The following is an 11,008-nucleotide window of genomic DNA, read 5'->3' as shown; positions in this document are numbered from 1 at the left end:
AGGAAGCATGGTGGCATGCAGCCAGACATGGTGCTGCAGAAAGAGCTGCGAGTTCTGCATCTGGATCTGCAGTTTCTTCCCCGCACCTGTTCTAGTGGAGATTATTGACTCTGGATCTGGTCGCTGGCTCAATCCTGATCCACCCATGTCCCAGGACTGGATTTGCTCCTGGCTTCTGCTCCTGGTGGAGCTTGTTCTCTCTCTGTCCTAGGTAGCTGGTTGAGTCCCACTCCCGGGGTTCCGGTTCTAGTGGAGATCACAGACTCTGAGTCAGGTTGTTGGCTCAATCCTGGTCTGACTTTTAACTATGGCTCCAGGGAAATTGATACCTCCTTCTTCTGACCTCTGCAAGTAACCACATGTACCTGGCACACACAAAAATCTTAAACCAGCACTGATTTCGTGATTTTTAATATACCCTTTGAGATAATTTTAATATTCTGTGATATGAATTTTAGTTCTATCTTGTGAAATTCGTGATAAACTCCAAGTGCAAGAGATGCACTGGGTGATATTCGAGATAATCATGCTAGTGCTCATTGGTCCTTGATTGATGTGGAGTTGGTCTGTACAGTCATGTTAGTGCTCCCAGTCCCGAGTCAAACTATTCAGAAGGTAAGAGATGTACCATGGAGCCAGGGCTAGTTACAAGGTCATGGGCCAATTATGCTCTTGGAATGACAGTTGCCTAGTTAGTTCTAAATAGATTACAAAGCATGGAAACTTTGAAATCCGAAAAAGATTATAAAACACAGAAAGAACTAAATGTTACAATGGTGCTGTGAGGATCAGCCCTCAGCAGCTCAGGAGTTGTGGGGGAGCCATGAAGATTGTGGGCTAACCACTCAGTTGAGTTTCTCTTCTGAGGGAGTAAAACTTAATTTTCTGGGGCCTTAATCAGGGTGAAATTTAACTCTCTGAGGCTGGCGAAAAGAGAAACACACACACACACACCTCCCCCAACACGTCAGGATCTCACTAGGGTGTTGATGAATGGAAAGCCTTCAACAGGTCAGAGAAACGGAAGAGGAGATGCGGAGATACTGGACAGACACACGAGGACTTTTCTGAGGGTCCAAGCTTAGTTCTTCATTTTATTATTCTTGCTGTCACTTGTTCTGTTCTGTTTCTGTTAGAAGTGCATTGGGAATGGGATTGAAAGATTTTACCTCTGTCCTTGCTTCACTGTCTGCTCTGTGTTCAAGCAATTAGTTAGCTAGCAGTGTTTCCTGTCCACACACCACAGTGGAGGGTTGTGTTCCCATTGGAATCCACAGCTCTGGATCCGCACCAAGCTTCAGGAATATGGCACAATATCCCTCCTACTGTCTTACCAGGAGGCCTGTAGGTATTTTTACAAAGAAACACATTATCGATTCAAAGAAGTTGAGACAAACATTCCAAAAATTTCACTGAATAGTTACCTTTAAATGAGATAAAGTTCTGTGCTATATGGATATTACCCTCTCCTTTTGAGACAGGGTCTCTTGATGTAGCTCAAGTGTCCTAAATTAAGAATCTCCCCGTCTCAGCCTCCCAACGCTACTATCATGGTTGTGTACTACCACACCAAGATATTCTAAGCATCAAAATCAAATCCATCTCAACTGAAGCTGTCGTCCACGATCTACTTTAATTAGACATGTGCAGTAGCCCTCATCGCAGGCAGTATGTTACATTGCTTCTCTGTCAGAAGTCACCACATCTGGGTGGTCATGGGTGCAGGAAATGCCGAACAGTCCTGAGAAAATAAAGGGACATTTTAGGAAATGACAGAATGCTGCATCAAAGCCTACTCATCCGTACAACTCTGAATATTAGATATTAGGATGTAATTCATTTTCTTTGAAGAACGAGGACACGCTAGGATAGATTTTCTCTACTCGTGTGTCCCATTTGCAGTGCTAGAGGTATCTCCCATGGATGTCCCATTCGAGGCAAGCGCCTATCAGTGAGCTACATCCCAGCTCAGAGCAGCTGACTGCGTGAAAGGAACATGGCCCTTAGAGTTAACTCACCTTGGATTTGAATCCTGTCATCTGTTACCTGCCAGCTACTTCTTAGGCTCAGCAACTCAGTTTCCTCATCTGTACAATGGGGATTAGAAATGCTTGTTACGGGACTGGAGCAATGGCTTACCAATCTTGCAGAGGACCTGAGTTCAGCTCCCAGCACCCATATCTGGTGGCTCACAACTGCCTGAAACTGTAGCTCCAGGGTATTCTGATGGCTCTCGCCTTCACGGTGTGCATATAGCCCTCCTTGACACACATCCACAGTAGTTATGCCACCCAGATTGCTTTAAAGCTACCAGTAAAGTACTCTAAAGGAGGAAGAGCAGGTGGTGTATTTGAAAACCAGGGGAAAAGCTTTATTTCTCATAAAGATATCTTGAATGCTACATGGTATGCAAGTTCCAGATGCCTGGGAGACTGAGGCAGGAAGAAAGCCCAACATCCTTTCCCCTATCTCAGAAGCTCCCAGAAGGTAATGCTTCTCCCATGCTGCCCCTGCCTGATCCCCAAAACTGCTGCTTCTTCTATTCCTCACTCGTTCCAGACCCTCGACTCATCTGTCTCTTGTCTGTTACCAGTGTTATATTCTTGGAATGTGAGGGAGTGCTCCATGGTGGCCCCAGCACCAACGCGGTTGCCACAGCACCAACACCTAGCAATTTTGTGGAGTAGTCCCACAGCCGTGTAACTGGTGAGGTATCTGGGCACTGGATGGCTGTCACCACTAGCACACTTGAAGCCCAAGTAGGTGGTTGCACTACTTTGAGGACCGAGAGCCACCTTGAATCTGGACATCAGAGTTAACGTCTTCTGTTGATCAGGCCAAGGGCCTCCTAGGTTCCTCCCCTGCCTCTTTCAACACTAGGCCTTTGAAGGTAAGTCAATTCTCCCTCTGCTCTTCAAAGAACATCCTACTCCCAGAAAGACTGGTGGTTCCTTACCTGTCAGTGCATTTTGTTACCTAGAATCATGGCACAACTCTAAGTGGTTCAGTACCTGACAGTGCTCTATTTCACGGCCAAGCCATGCCATTGAAGTGTTCGCCACAGGTGCTCATATGCGTGCCTCAGACACTGGAGACAGGAGCCTAGCCCGATGAGCACAGGCTATGCACAAAGCCTGCTTGCAAGCGCATCTCTGGAGCACACACCTGGAGCAGGTGGTGGTCCAGATAACAGACTGTGAACACAATTTCCTGGGTGCCTGTGTTTGGATCCTGCAAGGTCCCATTTTTCCGGACTGATGCTGAGCCACTATTTGGATTGCTTACTTTCTTTTCTTAGTATTTTTGGCGTTTAGTAGGTGTTGCTCATCTGTCCAAACCCCCTCTCAGGTTGTTCCCACCCCCTTAACTTAAAGATTGGCATCTCCCCGTTATTTGTTTTACTTGGATTCTTCGGAGCACATGTGTTCTCTCTCTCTCTCTCTCTCTCTCTCTCTCTCTCTCTCTCACACACACACACACACACACACAAACACACATCTTCACTGTGTTTAATTAAAACCTTACCTTCCTCAACTCTTGGCTGTGTCCAAGCTTTGAACAATTCTATGGACATTAACAGAGTTTGACAGTTTGCAACTAACTGTTCCTCAATGATTGCTCTTTCTTTCATTTTTGAGATTTTACTTACTTTTTTATTTTATGTGGATATTTTTCTGCATGCTTATCTGTGCACCACATGTGTACCTGGTGCCTATGGAAAAAAAGGGTGTCAGATCCCCTAGAACTTGAGTTATAGACAGTTGTGGTCATTGTCAACTGTCATGTGGGTGCTAGGAATTGAACTCCAGTCCTCTGGAAGAACAGCTAGTACTCTTAACCAGAGAGACATCTCTCTGTTCCCTCTTTCTTTTTGATGATATTTGGAATGTGCTTTAAGTTACTTTCAGGTGTGTTCATTGATAATGTTCAGAAACACAGTTCATATTTATTCCTTGACCTCATAGCCTATAGTATTGCTGAACTTATTTTATATATTCTGCAGAATTTCCTTTATTATATACTATTATGTCTTGGGTATTAAGAAAAAACTTTACAGTAACAAGCTTTTTCTTTTAGGCCACCAACCAGCTCCCAAGTCATGACATGGAGACTTATTATTCGTTTTGAATGCTCAGCCTATCTTATGCATGTTCCTGGCTAGCTCTTTTAACTGAAATAACCTGTTTCTTTTTATCTACCTTTTGCCTTTGGGCTTTTTATATCTTTCTTCCTTCTGTATATCTTACTTTCTTTATTATTATTATTATTTTATTACTTTAAAAAATACCAATCCAAATTTCCACTTCCTCTCTTCCTCCCTCTCCCTCCAATCCTAAGAGAGGGCAAGGCACCCTGCCCTTTGGAAAATCCAAGGCCCTCCCTACTACATCCAGGTTGAGCAAGGTATACATCCAAAGAGAATAGGATCCCAAAAAGCCAGTTCATGCAGTAGAGACAAATCCCAGTGCCATTGTCATTGGCCCCTCAGTCTGCCCCTACTGTCAACCACATTCAGAGGGACTAGTTTGACCCATGCTCGTTCATTCCCAGTCCAGTTGGAGTTGGTGAGCTTCCATTAGCCCAGGCACACTGTCTCAGTGGGTGAACCCCTTGTGGTCTTGACTTCCTTGCTCATACTCTTCCTCCTTCCGCACTTCAGCTGGACCTTGGGAGCTCAGTCCAGTGCTCTGATGTGGGTCTCTGCCTCTGTTTCCATCTGTTGTTGGACAAAAGTTCTATGGTTATATTTAAGATGATCATCAGTCTGACTGCAGGACAAGGCCAGTTCAGGCACCCTCTCCTCTATTGTTTAGGGTCTTAGCTGGGGTCATCCTTGTGGATTCTTGGGAATTTTTCTAGAGCCAGGTTTCTTGCTATCCCCAAAATGGCTCCCTCAATAAAGATATCTCTTTCCTTGCTCTCATACCTGTCCTTCCTCCATCTCAACTATCCCATTCCCTCAAGCTCTCCCAACCCTCCCCTTCTCCCCTTCCTTCTACCACCCACCCCCATGCTTCCAAATTTTGTCAGATGATCTTGTCTGCTTCCAATTTCCAGGTGGATCTATATATGTTTTTCTTTGGGTTTACCTTAATACTTAGCTTCTCTAGGACCACGAACTATAGGCTCAATGTCCTTTGTTTATGGCTAGTATCCACCAATGAGTGAGTACATACCATATTCATATTTTTGGGTCTGTGTTATCTCACTCAGGATAGTGTTTCCTAATTCCATCCACTTGCATGCAAAATTCAAGATGTCACTGTTTTTCAGAATTCAAGATGTCATTGTTTTTAACTTTCACTGTTTCTCTATGTTTGTCTGTCTGGCATCCGCCTGGTTTCTTACCCCAGGTTTGTCCCCCATTCTCTCCTTTTTTTTTCTCTTCTCCTTCCTTCAGAGCCTAGATTTCTCTTCTTGTTTATTCTCTTTGCTGCCAGCCCTGCCTATCCTTTCTCCTGTCTTGCTATTGGCATTCATCTGTTTATTAGACCAATCAGGTACCTTAGGCAGGCAAAGAGTAACAAATGCAGCAATCTTTTCATAATTCAACAAATGCAGCACAAAAAAGTATAACACATCCTTACATCATTAAACAAATGCAGTATAAACAAATATAACACACCTTTACCAAGTTAATATTCTCCAACACTTTACTCTTTTAATATGTAGTTTTTTCCTTACAGGATTTATTTAGCAGAATCCTAGAGTACAATGCTGAATACAAGAATATCTGTGTTTGGCTTCCATATTTGGTGGGGAAGGGGATGTAGGCAGAGGCCGCTCATTTGTTTCTGGCTGCCCAGACCTGAAATAATCACACAGAAACTATATTAATTACAACACTGCTTGGCCTAGTAGCGCAGGCTTCTTATTAACTAACTCTTACAGCTTAAAAGAAATTAACCCTTTTCTATCATTTTATATTTTACTGTGAGGCTTGTGATTTACCGGTAAGGTTCCGGTACATCTGTATCCTTCAGTGGCTACATGGCATCTCTCTGACTTCATAGTCTTTCCTCCTCTGTCTGCTTGTAATTCCCGCCTTATTCCATTCTGCCCTGCCGTAGGCTACAGCATCTTTATTCATTAACCAATAAAAGCAACACATATACAGAAGGACTTCCCACAGCAGGGAAGTTGTCTTTCTATGATGCTTACTGTAGGTTTTCTATTGATACCTGTTGTGTGAATTTCCTGAGAAAGTAGCAAACAAACAAACAAACAAACAGTAAACAGTCTGCCTCCAGACTGAGATGTCTTGGAGAAGTGCAGCTTGGCAAGCCCGTGTTTATGATCAGCTATTTTCAGAGTGACATGAGCGCAAGTACGGAAGCGGCCATCATCCTCCACCACAGTTCAGCGGCTACTTTAAGTCTGCCGAGGGATGTGCACAAGCCTGCCTTACATCACTGCCTAGTGTTCAACAGCAGATGTGACTACTTTAAGTCTGCCGAGGGATGTACACAAGCCTGACTTACATCACTGCCTAGTGTTCAACAGCAGATGTGACTACTTTAAGTCTGCCGAGGGATGTACACAAGCCTGACTTACATCACTGCCTAGTGTTCAACAGCAGATGTGACTACTTTAAGTCTGCCGAGGGATGTGCACAAGCCTGCCTTACATCGCTGCCTAGTGTTCAACAGCAGATGTGACTACTTTAAGTCTGCCGAGGGATGTACACAAGCCTGACTTACATCACTGCCTAGTGTTCAACAGCAGATGTGACTACTTTAAGTCTGCCGAGGGATGTACACAAGCCTGACTTACATCACTGCCTAGTGTTCAACAGCAGATGTGACTACTTTAAGTCTGCCGAGGGATGTGCACAAGCCTGCCTTACATCACTGCCTAGTGTTCAACAGCAGATGTGACTACTTTAAGTCTGCCGAGGGATGTACACAAGCCTGCCTTACATCACTGCCTAGTGTTCAACAGCAGATGTGACTACTTTAAGTCTGCCGAGGGATGTGCACAAGCCTGCCTTACATCACTGCCTAGTGTTCAACAGCAGATGTGACTACTTTAAGTCTGCCGAGGGATGTGCACAAGCCTGCCTTACATCACTGCCTAGTGTTCAACAGCAGATGTGACTACTTTAAGTCTGCCGAGGGATGTACACAAGCCTGCCTTACATCACTGCCTAGTGTTCAACAGCAGATGTGACTACTTTAAGTCTGCCGAGGGATGTACACAAGCCTGCCTTACATCACTGCCTAGTGTTCAACAGCAGATGTGACTACTTTAAGTCTGCCGAGGGATGTACACAAGCCTGCCTTACATCGCTGCCTAGTGTTCAACGGCAGATGTGACTACTTTAAGTCTGCCGAGGGATGTGCACAAGCCTGCCTTACATCACTGCCTAGTGTTCAACGGCAGATGTGACTACTTTAAGTCTGCCGAGGGATGTGCACAAGCCTGCCTTACATCACTGCCTAGTGTTCAACGGCAGATGTGACTACTTTAAGTCTGCCGAGGGATGTACACAAGCCTGCCTTACATCACTGCCTAGTGTTCAACGGCAGATGTGACTACTTTAAGTCTGCCGAGGGATGTACACAAGCCTGCCTTACATCACTGCCTAGTGTTCAACGGCAGATGTGACTACTTTAAGTCTGCCGAGGGATGTACACAAGCCTGCCTTACATCACTGCCTAGTGTTCAACAGCAGATGTGACTACTTTAAGTCTGCCGAGGGATGTGCACAAGCCTGCCTTACATCGCTGCCTAGTGTTCAACAGCAGATGTGACTACTTTAAGTCTGCCGAGGGATGTGCACAAGCCTGCCTTACATCGCTGCCTAGTGTTCAACAGCAGATGTGACTACTTTAAGTCTGCCGAGGGATGTACACAAGCCTGCCTTACATCACTGCCTAGTGTTCAACAGCAGATGTGACTACTTTAAGTCTGCCGAGGGATGTGCACAAGCCTGCCTTACATCACTGCCTAGTGTTCAACAGCAGATGTGACTACTTTAAGTCTGCCGAGGGATGTGCACAAGCCTGCCTTACATCACTGCCTAGTGTTCAACAGCAGATGTGACTACTTTAAGTCTGCCGAGGGATGTACACAAGCCTGCCTTACATCACTGCCTAGTGTTCAACAGCAGATGTGACTACTTTAAGTCTGCCGAGGGATGTACACAAGCCTGCCTTACATCACTGCCTAGTGTTCAACAGCAGATGTGACTACTTTAAGTCTGCCGAGGGATGTACACAAGCCTGCCTTACATCGCTGCCTAGTGTTCAACGGCAGATGTGACTACTTTAAGTCTGCCGAGGGATGTGCACAAGCCTGCCTTACATCACTGCCTAGTGTTCAACGGCAGATGTGACTACTTTAAGTCTGCCGAGGGATGTGCACAAGCCTGCCTTACATCACTGCCTAGTGTTCAACGGCAGATGTGACTACTTTAAGTCTGCCGAGGGATGTACACAAGCCTGCCTTACATCACTGCCTAGTGTTCAACGGCAGATGTGACTACTTTAAGTCTGCCGAGGGATGTACACAAGCCTGCCTTACATCACTGCCTAGTGTTCAACGGCAGATGTGACTACTTTAAGTCTGCCGAGGGATGTACACAAGCCTGCCTTACATCACTGCCTAGTGTTCAACAGCAGATGTGACTACTTTAAGTCTGCCGAGGGATGTGCACAAGCCTGCCTTACATCGCTGCCTAGTGTTCAACAGCAGATGTGACTACTTTAAGTCTGCCGAGGGATGTGCACAAGCCTGCCTTACATCGCTGCCTAGTGTTCAACAGCAGATGTGACTACTTTAAGTCTGCCGAGGGATGTACACAAGCCTGCCTTACATCACTGCCTAGTGTTCAACGGCAGATGTGACTACTTTAAGTCTGCCGAGGGATGTACACAAGCCTGCCTTACATCACTGCCTAGTGTTCAACAGCAGATGTGACTACTTTAAGTCTGCCGAGGGATGTGCACAAGCCTGCCTTACATCACTGCCTAGTGTTCAACAGCAGATGTGACTACTTTAAGTCTGCCGAGGGATGTACACAAGCCTGCCTTACATCACTGCCTAGTGTTCAACAGCAGATGTGACTACTTTAAGTCTGCCGAGGGATGTACACAAGCCTGCCTTACATCACTGCCTAGTGTTCAACAGCAGATGTGACTACTTTAAGTCTGCTGAGGGATGTACACAAGCCTGCCTTACATCACTGCCTAGTGTTCAACAGCAGATGTGACCACACACTTAGAGCACATAGAGCACGAATAAAGCCAGACCGAAAGCTACGTGTTTCTATGGCCCCTGTCTAGCTCTTATCAAAGGTTCTGATGGCCCCAGCAAACTCTTTCAGACAATGGAAAGAAGTATTTATAATGATACAGTCTAGAATGTGGACACAATGCACAGACAACAGCCAAGTGGCTGCTTTCTGTAGGGTGGAATTATTCCAGCTAAGGTACAGAGGACTAGACTTCTCAAGTGTACTTCATTAGAGTGTGAAAATTCTCTTTAATTCTTATTTTTCTTAGTTCTTAATTGTAGATAGATCTAGTAGTACATTGCTATTTCTTATCACATCCATACTCTCCCTTATTTTATTAATATTACATGATATAATTAATTTTTATACAGAGATTATAATTTGATATACAGAAAGCTACATATTTAATAGACTTGACTTAAGTTCTTAAAATATTCGTTTTTATTTCATGTGTGGATATTTTGCTGGAATGTATATCTGGTGCCACTAGAGGCCAGAAGAGGGTGTCAGATCCTCTTGGACTGGAGTTATAGACAGTTATGAGCCACCATGTGGGTTCTTGGAATGGAAAACAGATCTTCTGGAAAAGCATCTTTTGATCTTAAATACTAAGCCATTTCTCCAGTCCCTATAAGTTTCTTGATCATATTTATAATATAGTACCATTTAACCAATCATCCAGGTAATGTGTTTACCCCAACACACACACACATACATACACACACATATATATACACACAGCACACATATACACACACAACACAAATATACATGCATACACACAAACACATATACACAACACACATACACACAACACACAATACACACACATATACACATATCACACACATACATACACACACCACATACATACATACTTACATATACACATAGACACACACATACAAACACGCATACAGACATACAGACACACACTACACACACATACATATATACATATACATACACACCACACACAATACACACACAAACATACAGACACATACATATATACACACCACACACATACACACACGTACACACTCACACACATACACACACACACACATACACACACACACACACCAGGAAATTTGGAAGTGCAGATATGATGCACACACCTGTACTACTTTACATATTAAGTCACACATCATGGCACAACCACACTCTGTCATGATATACGATGTGTTTTATGTTACTATGTTCAGTTTGATAGTATTACATTGACTACATCTTTGTCTACATTCAAGAAAGCAGTTACTCTGAGATCTTAGGTTCTTTTGATGCTTTTTCATAGTTTTGTGTAGTGACAATCTAATCTACAGAAAATGTCACCATAAAAATCCACCATTATGTATATTAATATATGCTAACAATACATACCAATACATATAAAGCTCTTTTATCTAGCATATTACTTCAATTGGAGCCTTTATAATACAAGCTACATTTTAATTATAAACTACATTGGGGATCTTTCCCCATGTGGTAAAATATACTATTATTTCATCATTACTGAATAATCTCAAACTAAGTTCTAAAATCTATTAAAATAGACTTCAGTAATTGGAGACTGAGGCAAGACAATTATGAATTCAAAGACAGCCTGGGAGAGGAGTGGGGGGAGGGGGAGAAAAGTGAGGGAGGGGGGAGAGGAGTGGGGGAGGGGGAGAGGAGTGGAAGGAAGGGGAGGGAAATGGGAGGCGGGGAGGAGGCGGAATTTTTTTCAACAACAAAAAAAAAATTAAAAAAAAAAGACAGCCTGAATCC

This window comes from Microtus oregoni, unplaced genomic scaffold (genome assembly GCF_018167655.1).
Source record: "Microtus oregoni isolate MIOR12 unplaced genomic scaffold, Mior012 000013F_ref0000133, whole genome shotgun sequence".
Taxonomy (NCBI): Eukaryota; Metazoa; Chordata; class Mammalia; order Rodentia; family Cricetidae; genus Microtus; species Microtus oregoni.
The sequence above is the reverse complement of the archived record's forward strand: the minus strand, read 5'-3'. Positions refer to the sequence as shown.